Source organism: Amblyraja radiata, chromosome 16, assembly GCF_010909765.2.
Source record: "Amblyraja radiata isolate CabotCenter1 chromosome 16, sAmbRad1.1.pri, whole genome shotgun sequence".
NCBI lineage: Eukaryota > Metazoa > Chordata > Chondrichthyes > Rajiformes > Rajidae > Amblyraja > Amblyraja radiata.
In genome coordinates this window covers 52,200,852-52,220,420 of record NC_045971.1, presented here as the reverse complement: position 1 = coordinate 52,220,420, position 19,569 = coordinate 52,200,852, and the positions used below count along the sequence as shown (strand labels likewise).

The 19,569-nt window shown below is 49.3% G+C and overlaps 1 long non-coding RNA gene across 1 annotated transcript; it reads right to left on the bottom strand.

The window, feature by feature from the left end:
• Positions 1 to 468: 468 nt before the first annotated feature.
• LOC116982244 lies at positions 469 to 10,023 on the bottom strand. Its single transcript, XR_004414416.1, has 3 exons — positions 10,013 to 10,023; positions 4,133 to 4,138; positions 469 to 577 (listed from the first exon to the last, which is right to left on the bottom strand). It is a non-coding gene; the product is annotated as an uncharacterized LOC116982244 (long non-coding RNA).
• Between the last annotated feature and the right edge of the window lie 9,546 nt (positions 10,024 to 19,569).

Genomic DNA, 19,569 nt, shown 5'->3' with positions numbered 1-19,569 from the left:
CACCTGGGACATATGACAATAAAACACTCTTGACTATATTTCCATTCTGAATAAAGTTTATTTTGGAAGGAAAATATCTGTTGACAGACAGGCGGTTGCGTCCCTTTCGCTCCTGTTCGTTCTCCCCCTCCCCTCCCCCCCCCCCCCCCACACAGCAAAGCGCCTCTGAATAGGCTGGGAGTGGGAGACCGTTTGAGCATCGGTGCAATTGGCCATCACTAATCTCACACCATACCTCCCGTTTCCCTTTCCACTCACACTAGTCTGAAGAAGGGTCTCGACCCGAGACTTCACCCATTCCTTCTCTCCAGAGATGCTGCCTGTCCCCGCTGAGTTAGCCCAGAATGTTGTGACTGATGTCACACACGCCATTCCTTCACTAATGATGATCCATTGAACAAATGCGCAAAGACACAAACCCACACTGATATTTATACTAGTCTATTGCGACGCGAAATTTGGGGATTAAATACAACCGGTTCAGCGCCAACCTGTTTTCCGCACGGTTTCTGCCCCACAGCCAAAGACAGCCCCTCAGCCCCGCTCATGACGCCGGTCCCGGGGCCCGACCCTTTTACTGATTCGAGCAGGGAATGAAGCATATCTTCAGCCATTGATTTTCATCCCAAGCACCAAAGAAGGGATACAGTTTCCCCACTAATTTATTCCCGGTGAAGGTGTGGAGGTGGGACTTGGTGTCCGCATCATAAAATGAGACTGACCACGATTCGTAACTGAGGTAAACTCCCACCCCCCCCCCCGGGAACGGGACCGGCTGAGAGAGGGGTCTGGGAAGAATTGCTTGCGGAAACTACCTCGTGATATCTCTCGATGGTCCAGAATCCTTCTTCTGGTTTCATGTCGACCCTTCTCTTCCTCTCCACAGACTCTGCGGCGACTCCCAGACTCCAGCGGCGACTCCTCGCCACCTCCACCTCCCACTAATGTCTCCCCGATGTGAATCCCTCCGATCCCAGCGCTCAGAGACATTCCATAAACCCCTTCCTGTTGTTGCCGAGGCTTCTCCTGACCCCGGTCAATCTCACATTCCTCAGACTCCCGGACACCTCGAGCTCCGGATGCGCGCTATCCTCATCCAGGGTCACAGAGTCTGGGGGCAGAAGCAGATAATTAGAGGGTCTGTGGTATGTGAGGATTTGTGGGTTAATATAATCACTCTAATAGAGAGATCCAGGTGGGTCGCTACGGTGAGGGATTGGAGCTGGAATTCTTGAACATTGGTCCCAGGGACCTTCCAATTTACAGAAGATTTACAGAGGGATTGGAGCTGGAATTCTTGAACATTGGTCCCAGAAGATCTGCAAATGATAATAGACAATAGGTGCAGGAGTAGGCCATTCGGCCCCTAGAGCCAGCACCGCCATTCAACGTGATCATGGCCGATCATCCACATTCAGTACCCTGGTCCTGCCTTCTCACCATATTCCCTGACACCGCTACCTTTAAGAGCTCTATCTAACTCACTCTTGAAAGCATCCAGAGAATTCCACAAGAATGGCTGGTGATCCTTCTTAAAGATCTCCCCAAGTTGCTCCATAACAATTCAAACAAGTTCTAGGAGCAGAAATAAGTCATTCTGCCCATCAAGTCTACTCCGCCATTCGTTCATGGCTGATCTATCTTTCCCTTTCAACCCCATTCTCCTCAGATTGTGGATGATCAGCCACGATCATATTGAATGGCTGTGCTGGTTTGAAAGACTGAATGGCCTATGCCTGCACCTATCGTCTAATGTCTATTGTCTAAATCTTCTATGTGCCCTTTCCAGCTTGACAACAGTTTTCCTCTAACACGGTGCCCAGAACTGAACACACAGGTATCACACCAGACGGGGATAGGATCGAACCCCGAGTCTCTGGCTCCTTGAGGCAGTAAATCTATCCGGTACACCGCTGTGTCGCTCGAAGTTAGTAAAATACCACCTTGACCTTTACAAATCAAAATGTGACGAAATGCTAACTAGATTTAACAGTAGCAATATATTCTCTCCACACTGCAAACGGTAAAGTGCAGTTGAAATGTCCCATCGAGAGGCTGCCTCCAGTCACCGACATTTTATGACCTATTTCGTTAAGGCTGCAAAAATGTAATCAGTCCGTTATAAATTGATCATTGTAAACACTTGTCCAAGTGGTATAAAGATTCAGAGAAGAAATTGTCTACCTGCTCTTCCGAGAGATTTCCTCCTGAAATGAATAAAACATAAAGATGAATTATGTAGAAACGAACTGAAGAATCTGGTTTGAACAGAAGATAGACACAAAAGCTGGAGTAACTCAGTGGGACAGGCAGCATCTCTGGAGAGAAGGAATGGGTGACGTTTCGAGTCTGAAGTAGGGTCTCGATCCGAAACGTCACCTACTCCTTCTCACCGGAGATGCTGCCTGTCCCGCTGAGTTACTCCAGCTTTGTGTGTCTATCTTGTGTCCTGATCTATATTCTATGTTTAGGAGGCTGGGCCTATGCTTGGTGACGTAAAAGGGGACATCCTATTCACAGCAAGTGTTACTCAAGATAAACAGAAAATGCTGATGTCATTCAGCGGGACAGGCAGCATCCCTGGAGAGAACGATGGGTGACGTTTCCGATGCCCTTCTTCAGACTGGGCATCAGGGGTGAGGGAAATACAGAGCTTCGGCTTGGAAGGGTTCAGAGAAGATTTACGAGGATGTTGCCAGGACTAGAGGGTGTGAGCTATGGGGACAGGTTGAGTAGGCTGGGTCTCTATTCCATGGAGCGTAGGAGAATGAGGGGAGATCATATAGACGTGTACAAAATCATGAGAGGAATAGGTCGGGAAGATGCACGGAGTATTTTAACCCAGAGTTCGGGGAACGAGGACCAGAGGACACAGGTTCAAGGTGAAGAGGAAAAGATTTAATAGGAATCCGAGAGGTAACTTTTTCACACAGAGGGTGGTGGGTGTACGGAACAAGCTGCCAGATGAGGGAGTTGAAGCTGGGACTATCCTATCGTTTAAGAAACAGTTGGACAGGTACATGGATAGGGCAGGTTGGGGGGTTATGTACCAAGCGCAGGCAAGTGGGACTAGGGTAGCTGGGACATCGTTGGCCGGTGTGGGCGAGGTGGGCTGAAGCCCCCGTTTCCACACTATCACTCTATGGCTCTATCAAGGAACATGTTGCATAGACCATTGTTAGTTGGGAGAAGATGAGAACAAATCAGACATGGAAACAATGTAATCAGAAGGACAGTCACTGGACAATAGGTGCAGGAGTAGGCCATTCGGCCCTTTCAACGCACCGCCATTCAATGTGATCATGGCTGATCATCCCCAATCAGAACCCAGTTCCTGCCTTCCCCCCACATCCCCTGACTCCGCTATCTTTAAGAGCCCTATCTTGCTCTCTCTTGAAAGCATCCAGAGAACTGGCAGATAATTCAACAGACTCACAACTCTCTGTGTAAAAAGTGTTTCCTTATCTCCGTCTCTAAATGGGTTACCCCTTATTCTTAAACAGTGGCCCCTGGTTCTGGACTCCCCCAACATCTGGGAACATGTTTCTCTGCCTCTAGCGTTGTCCAAACCCTTGATAATCATGGTTTCCCTCTCATCCTAAATTCCAGAGTGTACAAGCTCAGCCGCTCCATCTCTCCAGCATATGACAGTCCCCGCCATCCCGGAATTAACCTGGTAAACTACGGCTTGCACTCCCTCAATAGCAAGAATGTCCTTCCTCCACCTTAGGGACAAAACTGCACACAATACTCCAGGTGTGGTCGCACTAGGGCCCGTACAACTGCAGAAGGACCTCTTTGCTCCTATACTCAAACCGGTTGGAAGGGTGGGGAATGGAGGGAGAGGGAAAGCATGGGCTACCAACAGGAAGCGGAACTGTATCCTAAATTACAACAAAAACATATCAGAGCTGATTGAATTTGAACAATAAACCTTAATTTTGTAACGGGCCTAGTAATACAGTGATGCATCGTGGAAACAGGCCCAAGGCCCAACTTTCCCACACCAGCCATCATGTCCCATGCTTTGCTAGTCCCACCTGCCTGCGTAGGGTCCATATCCCTCCAAACCTGAACTATCCATTTACCTGTCTAACTCTATCTTAAATGTTGTGGTAGTCCCAGCCTCAACCACACCCTCTAGCAGTTTGTTTCATAAACCCTCCACCCTCTGTGTGGAAAAGTTACCCCTCAGATTCCTATTAATTTTTTTCCTCATTTACATTTAAATGTATGTCCTCTGGTCCTTGATTCCCCTACCCTGGGCAAGACACTCTGTGCATCTACCCAATCTATTCCACTCATGAGTCTGTACACCTCTATAAGATCTCCCCTCATCCTGCTGCTCTCCAATAAAGAGAGGTCCAGCCTTTTCAACCTCTTCCGATATCTCACACCCTCTAGTCCCAGCAACATCCTCGTAAATCTTCAGGAAGATGTTAACAGTGGCCCAATGTCAAGAAGATAGGTTCAAAATCTAAATAAACTCTTCATCAGGACAGAATTAAAAAATAGTTGGAGTTCAGAAAGGAACTCAGATAGTAAAGATTTAATAGGAACCTAAGGGGCAACCTTTTCTTGGAAAGGAGGGTGGGTCAACGGAACAATAGACAATAGGTGCAGGAGGAGGCCATTCGGCCCTTCGAGTCAGCACCGCCATTCAATGTGATCATAGCTAATCATCCACAATGAGTACCCCCTTCCTGCCTTCTCCCCATATCCCCTGACTCCGCTATCTTTGAGCCCTATCTAACTCTCTCGTGAAAGTATCCAGAGAACCGGCCTCCACCGCCGTCTGAGGCAGAGAATTCCACCGACCCATAACTCTCTGTGCGAAAAAGTGTTTCCTCATCTCCATTCTAAATGGCTTAACTATTAATCTTAAAATGTGGCCCCTGGTTCTGGATTCCCAGGAACATGTTTCCTGCCTCTAGCGTGTCCAAACCCTTAATAATCTTAGGTACACAAAAATGCTGGAGAAACTCAGCGGGTGCAGCAGCATCTATGGAGCGAAGGAAATAGGTGACGTTTCGGGCCGAAACCCTTCTTATATGTTTCCATAAGACCTCCTTTCATTCTTCTAAACTCCAGAGTATACAAGCCCAGCCAGCATCAGAGAGTATGAATGGGTTAGGTTTCGTGTCGAGATCCCCCATTCCTTCTCTCCAGAGATGCTGCCTGGCCCGGTGTGTTACTCCAGCATTTTGTGTCTATCTTCGGTTTAAACCAGCATCTGCAGTTCCTTCTTACACCGCGATCATCCATACACTAGTTCTACCCTGAGTGTATTATACATACTCTGTATAATACACTCATATTGCCATATCTGAGTTACTGTGTGGAGATATGGGGTAACACCTACAAAACCAACCTACAGCCGTTATGCACATTACAAAAAAGAGCAATAAGAATGATCAATAACGTTGGATATCTTGAACATACCAATTTGAACATAACGACACTCGTTATACCTGGGCAAGATGGCGCCTGCCTGCGGCGACTTTTGCGGAGCTCCGGAAAATAAAAGGCTCAACTACAACAACTTACCTGGATCAGAAAACCGGCAGAAATCGGTGCCGTTTCGGACAAGCTGCTTGAGCACCTCAAGGCTCTCGCAATTTCGCGAGATCCCGCAGCTGCGGGAACCCCGGTCTTTAAACTTTCCCACGCTGGCTGTGGAACTCCCGACCCGACTGAGGATCACAGGTACGGTACCTGGAGACCCAGGGATGTCCCCCAGAGCCGACGGGCTGAATCTTCCAGGAACAACGGAGCTGGAGCTGCAGCTGCCGGCTTTGAGGGAATCCCCTATTCGTTACGGAACTGGAGCTGTGAGGGAATCCCCGTTCCAGCGCAGGTCCGCAGAAACAGCAGGTACAGCAAGTACAGTACCTGGAAACAAGGGGGAAGCCTCCATTGTGTCCGGAAACGTGGCCGACGGGCAGGACTCCAGGACAGAATGAAGCGCTGGGGACTTCGGCCCCCTCTCCCTACTATCCTACTGGCCAATGTACAGTCCCTTGAAAATAAAGTGGAGGACTTAAGGGCAAGACTGCTTTATCAAAGGGAGCTGAGGGAATGCTCTGTGTTCTGTTTCACAGAGACATGGCTCACCCCCAGCTCCCCAGACTCAGCGGTCCAGCCTGAAGGGTTCTCCATCCACCGTATGGACCGTACACTGGCATCTGGGAAAGGGAGAGGAGGGGGTGTCTGCCTCATGGTCAACTCTGCGTGGTGTTCAGACGTGGCAGTCCTGTCCAACTCCTGCTCTCCACACCTCGAACATCTGGCGGTGAAGTGCCGTTCCTTCTACCTCCCAAGGGAATTCACCTCCGTTATCCTGACTGCGGTCTACATCCCACCCCAGGCAGACGTCCGTCTGGTACTGGAGGAGCTGCACGCCGTGGTCAACAAACACCAGACGTCTTACCTCGAGGCATTTACCACCATTGCTGGGGACTTCAATAAGGCAAACCTAAAGAAAGCACTCCGCAACTTCCACCAACATGTCTCCTGCTGCACCAGAGGACCTAACACCCTCGACCACTGCTACACCACCATCAAGAATGCCTATCGTTCTATCCCTCGCCCTCACTTCGGTAAATCCGACCTTACCGCGGTGCTGCTTCTTCCTGCCTACAGGCAGCAATTGAAGAGCGCACCCCCTGAAGTACAGAGCTACACACGAGGGACATTGTAGAGGGCAAATAACCTACAAACCTCTACGACTTTAGAATGTATGCGGAAACCGAAGCTCCCGGAGAAACCCACGCGGCCACATTGAGAATGTATCAACTCCGTACAGACAACAGCCGCAGTCAACATCCCACCCGCCTGACTGGCGCTGTGAGGCGGGAAGTCTACCGCTACGCCGCCGTGCCACCTAATAGGAATAGCACTTTTTAGGAAGGAACTGCAGATGCTGGTTTAAACCGAAGATAGACACAAAATGCTGGAGTAACTCAGAGGGACAGGCAGCAATTCTGGAGAGTGGGAATGGGTGACATTTCGGGTCGAGGTCTCTGAAGAAAGGTCTCGACCAGAAACTTCATCCATTCCCTCTCTCCAGAGATGCTGCCTGGCCCGGTGTGTTACTCCAGCATTTTGTGTCTATCTTCGGTTTAAACCAGCATCTGCAGTTCCTTCTTACACCGCGATCATCCATACACTAGTTCTACCCTGAGTGTATTATACATACTCTGTATAATACACTCATATTGCCATATCTGAGTTACTGTGTGGAGATATGGGGTAACACCTACAAAAGCAACCTACAGCCGTTATGCACATTACAAAAAAGAGCAATAAGAATGATCAATAACGTTGGATATCTTGAACATACCAATTTGAACATAACGACACTCGTTATACCTGGGCAAGATGGCGCCTGCCTGCGGCGACTTTTGCGGAGCTCCGGAAAATAAAAGGCTCAACTACAACAACTTACCTGGATCAGAAAACCGGCAGAAATCGGTGCCGTTCGGACAAGCTGCTTGAGCACCTCAAGGCTCTCGCAATTTCGCGAGATCCCGCAGCTGCGGGAACCCCGGTCTTTAAACTTTCCCACGCTGGCTGTGGAACTCCCGACCCGACTGAGGATCACAGGTACGGTACCTGGAGACCCAGGGATGTCCCCCAGAGCCGACGGGCTGAATCTTCCAGGAACAACGGAGCTGGAGCTGCAGCTGCCGGCTTTGAGGGAATCCCCTATTCGTTACGGAACTGGAGCTGTGAGGGAATCCCCGTTCCAGCGCAGGTCCGCAGAAACAGCAGGTACAGCAAGTACAGTACCTGGAAACAAGGGGGAAGCCTCCATTGTGTCCGGAAACGTGGCCGACGGGCAGGACTCCAGGACAGAATGAAGCGCTGGGGACTTCGGCCCCCTCTCCCTACTATCCTACTGGCCAATGTACAGTCCCTTGAAAATAAAGTGGAGGACTTAAGGGCAAGACTGCTTTATCAAAGGGAGCTGAGGGAATGCTCTGTGTTCTGTTTCACAGAGACATGGCTCACCCCCAGCTCCCCAGACTCAGCGGTCCAGCCTGAAGGGTTCTCCATCCACCGTATGGACCGTACACTGGCATCTGGGAAAGGGAGAGGAGGGGGTGTCTGCCTCATGGTCAACTCTGCGTGGTGTTCAGACGTGGCAGTCCTGTCCAACTCCTGCTCTCCACACCTCGAACATCTGGCGGTGAAGTGCCGTTCCTTCTACCTCCCAAGGGAATTCACCTCCGTTATCCTGACTGCGGTCTACATCCCACCCCAGGCAGACGTCCGTCTGGTACTGGAGGAGCTGCACGCCGTGGTCAACAAACACCAGACGTCTTACCTCGAGGCATTTACCACCATTGCTGGGGACTTCAATAAGGCAAACCTAAAGAAAGCACTCCGCAACTTCCACCAACATGTCTCCTGCTGCACCAGAGGACCTAACACCCTCGACCACTGCTACACCACCATCAAGAATGCCTATCGTTCTATCCCTCGCCCTCACTTCGGTAAATCCGACCTTACCGCGGTGCTGCTTCTTCCTGCCTACAGGCAGCAATTGAAGAGCGCACCCCCTGAAGTACAGAGCTACACACGAGGGACATTGTAGAGGGCAAATAACCTACAAACCTCTACGACTTTAGAATGTATGCGGAAACCGAAGCTCCCGGAGAAACCTACGCGGCCACATTGAGAATGTATCAACTCCGTACAGACAACAGCCGCAGTCAACATCCCACCCGCCTGACTGGCGCTGTGAGGCGGGAAGTCTACCGCTACGCCGCCGTGCCACCTAATAGGAATAGCACTTTTTAGGAAGGAACTGCAGATGCTGGTTTAAACCGAAGATAGACACAAAATGCTGGAGTAACTCAGAGGGACAGGCAGCAATTCTGGAGAGTGGGAATGGGTGACATTTCGGGTCGAGGTCTCTGAAGAAAGGTCTCGACCAGAAACTTCATCCATTCCCTCTCTCCGGAGATGCTGCCTGTCCCGCTGAGTTACTCCAGCATTTTGTGTCTACCTTTGGACTAGAACTTTGTTTTTCTTGACGCATTAGGGCCTCCGCCATTCCAACTGAGGCATGTGATGAAATTCCGTTCATTGTGGTGCTGGTTCCCATCACCAGAGTGATGTCGAGCTGTCTGAAGAATTGTGCAGTTTCACGGCGCAGGGTCGCCACCTGCTGCTGGAAACCGGTACCGTATTAATAACCCTATTAATTAATTATTAAAGGTACACAAAAAAGCTGGAGAAACTCAGCGGGTGCAGCAGCATCTATGGAGTGAAGGAAATAGGCAACGTTTCGGGCCGAAACCCTTCTTCAGACAGTTTCGGCCCGAAACGTTGCCTATTTCCTTCGCTCCATAGATGCTGCTGCACCCGCTGAGTTTCTTCAGCTTTTTTGTGTACCTTCGATTTTCCAGCATCTGCAGTTCCTTCTTAAACAATTAATTATTAAATATCCTTAATCTATTTAAGATGAATAGTTAATGGAACCCAGATCACTGGAGCGGGTAAACTGCTTCTGTAATTCCTTAATCTGTTTAAATTAATTCCTTATTAAGGATTTTTCCTCATTAAGGGATTAATTTAAATAGATGCGCATTACCGGTGTGATGGGTTTGGGTGTCGGGGCAGGACCAGTATTTATTACGCACCCCTCATTGGCCTCTGAATGGGTTTCTCGGCCATTTCAAAGGACATTTGAACTTCAGCCATGTGGAACTGTATCTTAAACAACAATTTAGGAGCGTTATGGTCATCGATCCTCAAACTAGTATTTTAACAAGAATTTGAGGCGGTTAACTGTATTTAGTGCAGTTTTGTTTAGAGATACAGCGCGGAAACAGGCCCTTCAGCCCACCGGGTCCGCGCCGACCAGCGATCCCCGCACACTAACACTATCTTACACACACTGGGGACAATTTACATTTATACCAAAGCCAAGTAACCTACAAACTTGCGCGTCTTTGGAGTGTGGCAGGAAACCGAAGATCTGGGAGAAACTCCACGCGGTCACCGGAGAGAACGTACAAACTCCGTACAGACAGCACCCGGCTCTCTAGCGCTGTAAGCGCCGTAAGGCAGCAATTATACCGCTGTTCTTTTTAAAAGCTGCAACTACCACCATTTATTAACTATTAATAAGGACATTTGCATGATAGAAGGATTTAATTTCAATCATTCATTTAAGGTGCAGTGGAGACACTTGAATTTGCGTCTCTGGATGTGACTCTGGATTCCTCGTTCAGTAACGTAATCTCTGCCTCGCCACCGCACCTGATGTTGCCACAGATAGCCCCTGACCCGCTACGTTCGTCCAGCAGTTTGCATCTGCAGTCCCGTGTGTCTCAACTCGCAGCCGTCTCCCATTGAATACAAATTCTGCCCACCGCCGCCCTAATTTCCCTGTTCCTTATCCTCTCACTCTTACCCTGCACCTACTCTCACATTCCCCCCTCCCCTCCTCATCACCCGCACCTATTTCGGAGCACCCGGAATGTCGATGGTGATAGAGTCACTGGATGTGAAAGTGGATATGAAGTACTTGGCAACGATGCAGAGGAGGTTTACCAGAATTATGATTTCATTGAGAGAATGGAGAGGTCAGACCGACTATGGAAAGTTTTCTCCGGATCGCCGGAGGTTGAGGGGAGACTTGATGGAAGTCTATCGAATTATGAGAGGGGTGGGCAGGTTACACAATCAGAACCTTTTACCGAGAGGGGAATATTTAATAGTAGAGAGCATAGCTATAGGATGAGAGGGGCAACGTTTCAAGGAGATGTGCGAGGCAGGTTTTCTACCCCAATGATGGTGAGTTTCTGGAACGCGTTGCCAGGGATGGTGGTGGAGGCTGATACGAGACAGGCGGTGAAGAGATTTTTGGACAGGCACGTGTATGCAGGTAATTGAAGAATATAGATTATGTTTAAGCAGGTAAGAGTTGGTCTTGGCATCATATTCGGCACAGAAACTGTGGGCCGAAGGGCTGCTCCTATGCGGACTGTTCTTTGTTCCATGCGGATTGTGTCGTCGTATTGTGGATATTCCGGGATATAACCTGATACTCGAAGAAACCTCCACATCAGCGCTGTAGAATGTATCCTGACTGTTCGCATCATGTACGGCATTTCCAACGCACACGAGTTGCACTACCGCCTGCACTGCCATGGATGTGTTTATTTTTAATTGTGTTTTGCATTAATGCCTTGTCTTTGGAGCAGTTTTTAATTTTGTTTTTACTAACTTGCAGAATGTATGTGTAATGTGGTTGTAATTTGCGTTTAATTAATATTTTGTGTAGCACTGAGTATTTGTGCGTGTGATGCAGCTGAAACGGTGATGAGTTGTTCATCGCAGCTGTTCATCGCAGTACTTGTACAGATGACAATAAATCCGACGACTTCACTCTAAGTTTATATTTAACCATCGTTTTACACCCCAGTTCGTTTCCTTTTAGACCATGACATTTTCTACCCTGCTCTAAACTGTCCCATAACATTCCCTGCGTTTACATTTATATACCGGTCTGTTTAACATCTCACTAACCCCTCTATGGGTATTTGAGGTCAGGACACGATCACCTAGAACACGTTCACCCTGTAAACCTGCAGCCAATGTGCTGGAGACGGCAGCGTACGCGGTGGACACTCGCGGTACAGAGGGATCACAAGGGATCAGCAGCTCCCAATCAGTGAAAGCAGTTTCAAACCAGGAAGTGGCAGGAGTTAAAATGGCTTCTAAACAGCAGGTCGCGAGTTGGACGGAGGAGACACTTTGTCCCATCTGCCTGGATTTCTTCACCGATCCGGTTATCCTGGAGTGTGGGCACAACTTCTGCCGCTCCTGTATCACACAGAGTTGGGACAGGGAGGAGAGAAACTCCTGCCCGGAATATGACAATAAACACTCTTGACTATATTTCCATTCTGAATAAAGTTTATTTTGGAGGGAACATATCTGCTGACAGACAGGCGGCTGTGTCCCTTTCTCTCCTGCTCGTTCGCTCTCCCCCCCCCACGGCAAAGCGCCTCTGAATAGGCTAGGAGTGGGAGACCGTTTGAGCATCGGTGCTATTGGCCATCACTAATCTCACACCTTACCTCCCGTTTCCCTTTCCACTCACACTAGTCTGAAGAAGGGTCTCGACCCGATACTTCACCCATTCCTTCTCTCCAGAGATGCTGCCTGTCCCCGCTGAGTTAGCCCAGAATGTTGTGACTGATGTCACACACGCCATTCCTTCACTAATGATGATCCATTGAACAAATGCGCAAAGACACAAACCCACACTGATATTTATACTAGTCTATTGCGACGCGGAATTTGGGGATTAAATACAACCGGTTCAGCGCCAACCTGTTTTCCGCACGGTTTCTGCCCCACAGCCAAAGACAGCCCCTCAGCCCCGCTCATGACGCCGGTCCCGGGGCCCGACCCTTTTACTGATTCGAGCAGGGAATGAAGCATATCTTCAGCCATTGATTTTCATCCCAAGCACCAAAGAAGGGATACATTTTCCCCACGAATTTATTCCCGGTGAAGGTGTGGAGGTGGGACTTGGTGTCCGCGTCATAAAATGAGACTGACCCCGATTCGTAACTGAGGTAAACTCCCACCCTCCCGGGAACGGGACCGGCTGAGAGAGGGGTCTGGGAAGAATTGCTTGCGGAAACCTCCTCGTGATATCTCTCGATGGTCCAGAATCCTTCCTCTGGTTTCAGGTCGACCCATCTCTTCCTCTCCACAGACTCTGCGGCGACTCCCAGACTACAGCGGCGACTCCCCGCCACCTCCACCTCCCACTAATGTCTCCCCGATGTGAATCCCTCCGATCCCAGCGCTCAGAGACATTCCATAAACCCCTTCCTGTTGTTGCCGAGGCTTCTCCTGACCCCGGTCAATCTCACATTCATCAGACTCCCGGACACCTCGAGCTCCGGATGCGCGCTATCCTCATCCAGGGTCACAGAGTCTGGGGGCAGAAGCAGATAATTAGAGGGTCTGTGATATGTGAGGATTTGTGGGTTACTATAATCACTCTAATATAGAGATCCAGGTGGGTCGCTACGGTGAGGGATTGGAGCTGGAATTCTTGAACATTGGTCCCAGGGACCTCCTTCTGCTGTTAACGGGAAGATCTGCAAATGATAATAGACAACAGGTGCAGGAGTAGGCCATTCGGCCCCGCGAGCCAGCACCGCCATTCAACGTGATCATGGCCGATCATCCACATTCAGTACCCTGGTCCTACCTTCTCACCATATTCCCTGACACCACTACCTTTAAGAGCTCTATCTAACTCTCTCTTGAAAGCATCCAGAGAATTCCACAAGAATGGCTGGTGATCCTTCTTAAAGATCTCCACAAGGTGCTCCATAACAATTCATTCAAGTTCTAGGAGCAGAAATAAGTCATTCTGCCCATCAAGTCTACTCCGCCATTCGCTCATGGCTGATCTATCTTTCCCTTTCAACCCCATTCTCCTCAGATTGTGGATAATCAGCCACGATCATATTGAATGGCTGTGCTGGTTTGAAAGACTGAATGGCCTATGCCTGCACCTATCGTCTAATGTCTATTGTCTAAATATTCTATGTGCCCTTTCCAGCTTGACAACAGTTTTCCTCTAACACGGTGCCCAGAACTGAACACACAGGTATCACACCAGACGGGGATAGGATCGAACCCCGAGTCTCTGGCTCCTTGAGGCAGTAAATCTATCCGGTACACCGCTGTGTCGCTCGAAGTTTAGTAAAATACCACCTTGACCTTTACAAATCAAAATGTGACGAAATGCTAACTAGATTTAACAGTATCAATATATTCTCTCCACAGTGCAAACGGTAAAGCGCAGTTGAAATGTCCCATCTAGAGGCTGCCTCCAGTCACCGACATTTTATGACCTATTTCGTTAAGGCTGCAAAAATGTAATCAGTCCGTTATAAATTGATCGTTGTAAACACTTGTCCAAGTGGTATAAAGATTCAGAGAAGAAATTGTCTACCTGCTCTTCCGAGACGTTTCCTCCTGAAATGAATAAAACATAAAGATGAATTATGTAGAAAGGAACTGAAGAATCTGGTTTGGACAGAAGATAGACACAAAAAAGCTGGAGTAACTCAGTGGGACAGGCAGCATCTCTGGAGAGAAGGAATGGCTGACGTTTCGGGTCTGAAGTAGGGTCTCGATCCGAAACGTCACCTGCTCCTTCTCACCGGAGATGCTGCCTGTCCCGCTGAGTTACTCCAGCTTTGTGTGTCTATCTTGTGTCCTGATCTATATTCTATGTTTAGGAGGCTGGGCCTATGCTTGTTGACGTAAAAGGGGACATCCTATTCACAGCAAGTGTCACTCAAGATAAACAGAAAATGCTGATGTCATTCAGCGGGACAGGCAGCATCCCTGGAGAGAAACGATGGGTGACGTTTCCGATGCCCTTCTTCAGACTGGGCATCAGGGGTGAGGGAAATACAGAGCTTCGGCTTGGAAGGGTTCAGAGAAGATTTACGAGGATGTTGCCAGGACTAGAGGGTGTGAGCTATGGGGACAGGTTGAGTAGGCTGGGTCTCTATTCCATGGAGCGTAGGAGAATGAGGGGAGATCATATAGACGTGTACAAAATCATGAGAGGAATAGATCGGGAAGATGCACGGAGTATTTTACCCAGAGTTCGGGGAACGAGGACCAGAGGACACAGGTTCAAGGTGAAGAGGAAAAGATTTAATAGGAATCCGAGAGGTAACTTTTTCACACAGAGGGTGGTGGGTGTACGGAACAAGCTGCCAGATGAGGGAGTTGAAGCTGGGACTATCCTATCGTTTAAGAAACAGTTGGACAGGTACATGGATAGGGCAGGTTTGGGGGGTTATGTACCAAGCGCAGGCAAGTGGGACTAGAATAGCTGGGACATTGTTGGCCGGTGTGGGCGAGGTGGGCTGAAGCCCCCGTTTCCACACTATCACTCTATGGCTCTATCAAGGAACATGTTGCATAGACCATTGTTAGTTGGGAGAAGGTGAGAACAAAGCAGGCATGGAAACAATGTAATCAGAAGGACAGTCACTGGACAATAGGAGCAGGAGTAGGCCATTCGGCCCTTTCAAAGCACCGCCATTCAATGTGATCATGGCTGATCATCCCCAATCAGAACCCTGTTCCTGCCTTCCCCCCACATCCCCTGACTCCGCTATATTTAAGAGCCCTATCTAGCTCTCTCTTGAAAGCATCCAGAGAACTGGCAGAGAATTCAACGGACTCACAACTCTCTGTGTAAAAAGGTGTTTCCACATCTCCGTTCTAAATGGCTTACCCCTTATTCTTAAACTGTGGCCCCTGGTTCTGGACTCCCCCAACATCGGGAACATGTTTCCTGCCTCTAGCGTGTCCAAACCCTTGATAATCATGCTACCCTCTCATCCTTCTAAATTCCAGTATACAAGCCCAGCTGCTCCATTCTCTCAGCATATGACAGTCCCGCCATCCCGGGAATTAACCTTGTAAACCTATGCTGCACTCGCTCAATAGCAAGAATGTGCTTCCTCCTCAAACCGGCTGGAGAACTGGGAAGGGTGGGGAATGGAGGGAGAGGGAAAGCATGGGCTACCAACAGGAAGCGGAACTGTATCCTAAATTACAACAAAAACATATCAGAGCTGATTGAATTTGAACAATAAACCTTAATTTTGTAACGGGCCTAGTAATACAGTGATGCATCGTGGAAACAGGCCCAAAGGCCCAACTTTCCCACACCAGCCATCATGTCCCATGCTTTGCTAGTCCCACCTGCCTGCGTAGGGTCCATATCCCTCCAAACCTGAACTATCCATTTACCTGTCTAACTCTATCTTAAATGTTGTGGTAGTCCCAGCCTCAACCACACCCTCTAGCAGTTTGTTTCATAAACCCTCCACCCTCTGTGTGGAAAAGTTACCCCTCAGATTCCTATTAATTTTTTTCTCATTTACATTTAAATGTATGTCCTCTGGTCCTTGATTCCCCTACCCTGGGCAAGACACTCTGTGCATCTACCCAATCTATTCCACTCATGAGTCTGTACACCTCTATAAGATCTCCCCTCATCCTGCTGCTCTCCAATAAAGAGAGGTCCAGCCTTTTCAACCTCTTCCGATATCTCACACCCTCTAGTCCCAGCAACATCCTCGTAAATCTTCAGGAAGATGTTAACAGTGGCCCAATGTCAAGAAGATAGGTTCAAAATCTAAATAAACTCTTCATCAGGACAGAATTAAAAAATAGTTGGAGTTCAGAAAGGAACTCAGATAGTAAAGATTTAATAGGAACCTAAGGGGCAACCTTTTCTTGGAAAGGAGGGTGGGTCAACGGAACAATAGACAATAGGTGCAGGAGGAGGCCATTCGGCCCTTCGAGTCAGCACCGCCATTCAATGTGATCATAGCTAATCATCCACAATGAGTACCCCCTTCCTGCCTTCTCCCCATATCCCCTGACTCCGCTATCTTTGAGCCCTATCTAACTCTCTCGTGAAAGTATCCAGAGAACCGGCCTCCACCGCCGTCTGAGGCAGAGAATTCCACCGACCCATAACTCTCTGTGCGAAAAAGTGTTTCCTCATCTCCATTCTAAATGGCTTAACTATTAATCTTAAAATGTGGCCCCTGGTTCTGGATTCCCAGGAACATGTTTCCTGCCTCTAGCGTGTCCAAACCCTTAATAATCTTAGGTACACAAAAATGCTGGAGAAACTCAGCGGGTGCAGCAGCATCTATGGAGCGAAGGAAATAGGTGACGTTTCGGGCCGAAACCCTTCTTATATGTTTCCATAAGACCTCCTTTCATTCTTCTAAACTCCAGAGTATACAAGCCCAGCCAGCATCAGAGAGTATGAATGGGTTAGGTTTCGTGTCGAGATCCCCCATTCCTTCTCTCCAGAGATGCTGCCTGGCCCGGTGTGTTACTCCAGCATTTTGTGTCTATCTTCGGTTTAAACCAGCATCTGCAGTTCCTTCTTACACCGCGATCATCCATACACTAGTTCTACCCTGAGTGTATTATACATACTCTGTATAATACACTCATATTGCCATATCTGAGTTACTGTGTGGAGATATGGGGTAACACCTACAAAACCAACCTACAGCCGTTATGCACATTACAAAAAAGAGCAATAAGAATGATCAATAACGTTGGATATCTTGAACATACCAATTTGAACATAACGACACTCGTTATACCTGGGCAAGATGGCGCCTGCCTGCGGCGACTTTTGCGGAGCTCCGGAAAATAAAAGGCTCAACTACAACAACTTACCTGGATCAGAAAACCGGCAGAAATCGGTGCCGTTTCGGACAAGCTGCTTGAGCACCTCAAGGCTCTCGCAATTTCGCGAGATCCCGCAGCTGCGGGAACCCCGGTCTTTAAACTTTCCCACGCTGGCTGTGGAACTCCCGACCCGACTGAGGATCACAGGTACGGTACCTGGAGACCCAGGGATGTCCCCCAGAGCCGACGGGCTGAATCTTCCAGGAACAACGGAGCTGGAGCTGCAGCTGCCGGCTTTGAGGGAATCCCCTATTCGTTACGGAACTGGAGCTGTGAGGGAATCCCCGTTCCAGCGCAGGTCCGCAGAAACAGCAGGTACAGCAAGTACAGTACCTGGAAACAAGGGGGAAGCCTCCATTGTGTCCGGAAACGTGGCCGACGGGCAGGACTCCAGGACAGAATGAAGCGCTGGGGACTTCGGCCCCCTCTCCCTACTATCCTACTGGCCAATGTACAGTCCCTTGAAAATAAAGTGGAGGACTTAAGGGCAAGACTGCTTTATCAAAGGGAGCTGAGGGAATGCTCTGTGTTCTGTTTCACAGAGACATGGCTCACCCCCAGCTCCCCAGACTCAGCGGTCCAGCCTGAAGGGTTCTCCATCCACCGTATGGACCGTACACTGGCATCTGGGAAAGGGAGAGGAGGGGGTGTCTGCCTCATGGTCAACTCTGCGTGGTGTTCAGACGTGGCAGTCCTGTCCAACTCCTGCTCTCCACACCTCGAACATCTGGCGGTGAAGTGCCGTTCCTTCTACCTCCCAAGGGAATTCACCTCCGTTATCCTGACTGCGGTCTACATCCCACCCCAGGCAGACGTCCGTCTGGTACTGGAGGAGCTGCACGCCGTGGTCAACAAACACCAGACGTCTTACCTCGAGGCATTTACCACCATTGCTGGGGACTTCAATAAGGCAAACCTAAAGAAAGCACTCCGCAACTTCCACCAACATGTCTCCTGCTGCACCAGAGGACCTAACACCCTCGACCACTGCTACACCACCATCAAGAATGCCTATCGTTCTATCCCTCGCCCTCACTTCGGTAAATCCGACCTTACCGCGGTGCTGCTTCTTCCTGCCTACAGGCAGCAATTGAAGAGCGCACCCCCTGAAGTACAGAGCTACACACGAGGGACATTGTAGAGGGCAAATAACCTACAAACCTCTACGACTTTAGAATGTATGCGGAAACCGAAGCTCCCGGAGAAACCCACGCGGCCACATTGAGAATGTATCAACTCCGTACAGACAACAGCCGCAGTCAACATCCCACCCGCCTGACTGGCGCTGTGAGGCGGGAAGTCTACCGCTACGCCGCCGTGCCACCTAATAGGAATAGCACTTTTTAGGAAGGAACTGCAGATGCTGGTTTAAACCGAAGATAGACACAAAATGCTGGAGTAACTCAGAGGGACAGGCAGCAATTCTGGAGAGTGGGAATGGGTGACATTTCGGGTCGAGGTCTCTGAAGAAAGGTCTCGACCAGAAACTTCATCCATTCCCTCTCTCCAGAGATGCTGCCTGGCCCGGTGTGTTACTCCAGCATTTTGTGTCTATCTTCGGTTTAAACCAGCATCTGCAGTTCCTTCTTACACCGCGATCATCCATACACTAGTTCTACCCTGAGTGTATTATACATACTCTGTATAATACACTCATATTGCCATATCTGAGTTACTGTGTGGAGATATGGGGTAACACCTACAAAAGCAACCTACAGCCGTTATGCACATTACAAAAAAGAGCAATAAGAATGATCAATAACGTTGGATATCTTGAACATACCAATTTGAACATAACGACACTCGTTATACCTGGGCAAGATGGCGCCTGCCTGCGGCGACTTTTGCGGAGCTCCGGAAAATAAAAGGCTCAACTACAACAACTTACCTGGATCAGAAAACCGGCAGAAATCGGTGCCGTTTCGGACAAGCTGCTTGAGCACCTCAAGGCTCTCGCAATTTCGCGAGATCCCGCAGCTGCGGGAACCCCGGTCTTTAAACTTTCCCACGCTGGCTGTGGAACTCCCGACCCGACTGAGGATCACAGGTACGGTACCTGGAGACCCAGGGATGTCCCCCAGAGCCGACGGGCTGAATCTTCCAGGAACAACGGAGCTGGAGCTGCAGCTGCCGGCTTTGAGGGAATCCCCTATTCGTTACGGAACTGGAGCTGTGAGGGAATCCCCGTTCCAGCGCAGGTCCGCAGAAACAGCAGGTACAGCAAGTACAGTACCTGGAAACAAGGGGGAAGCCTCCATTGTGTCCGGAAAC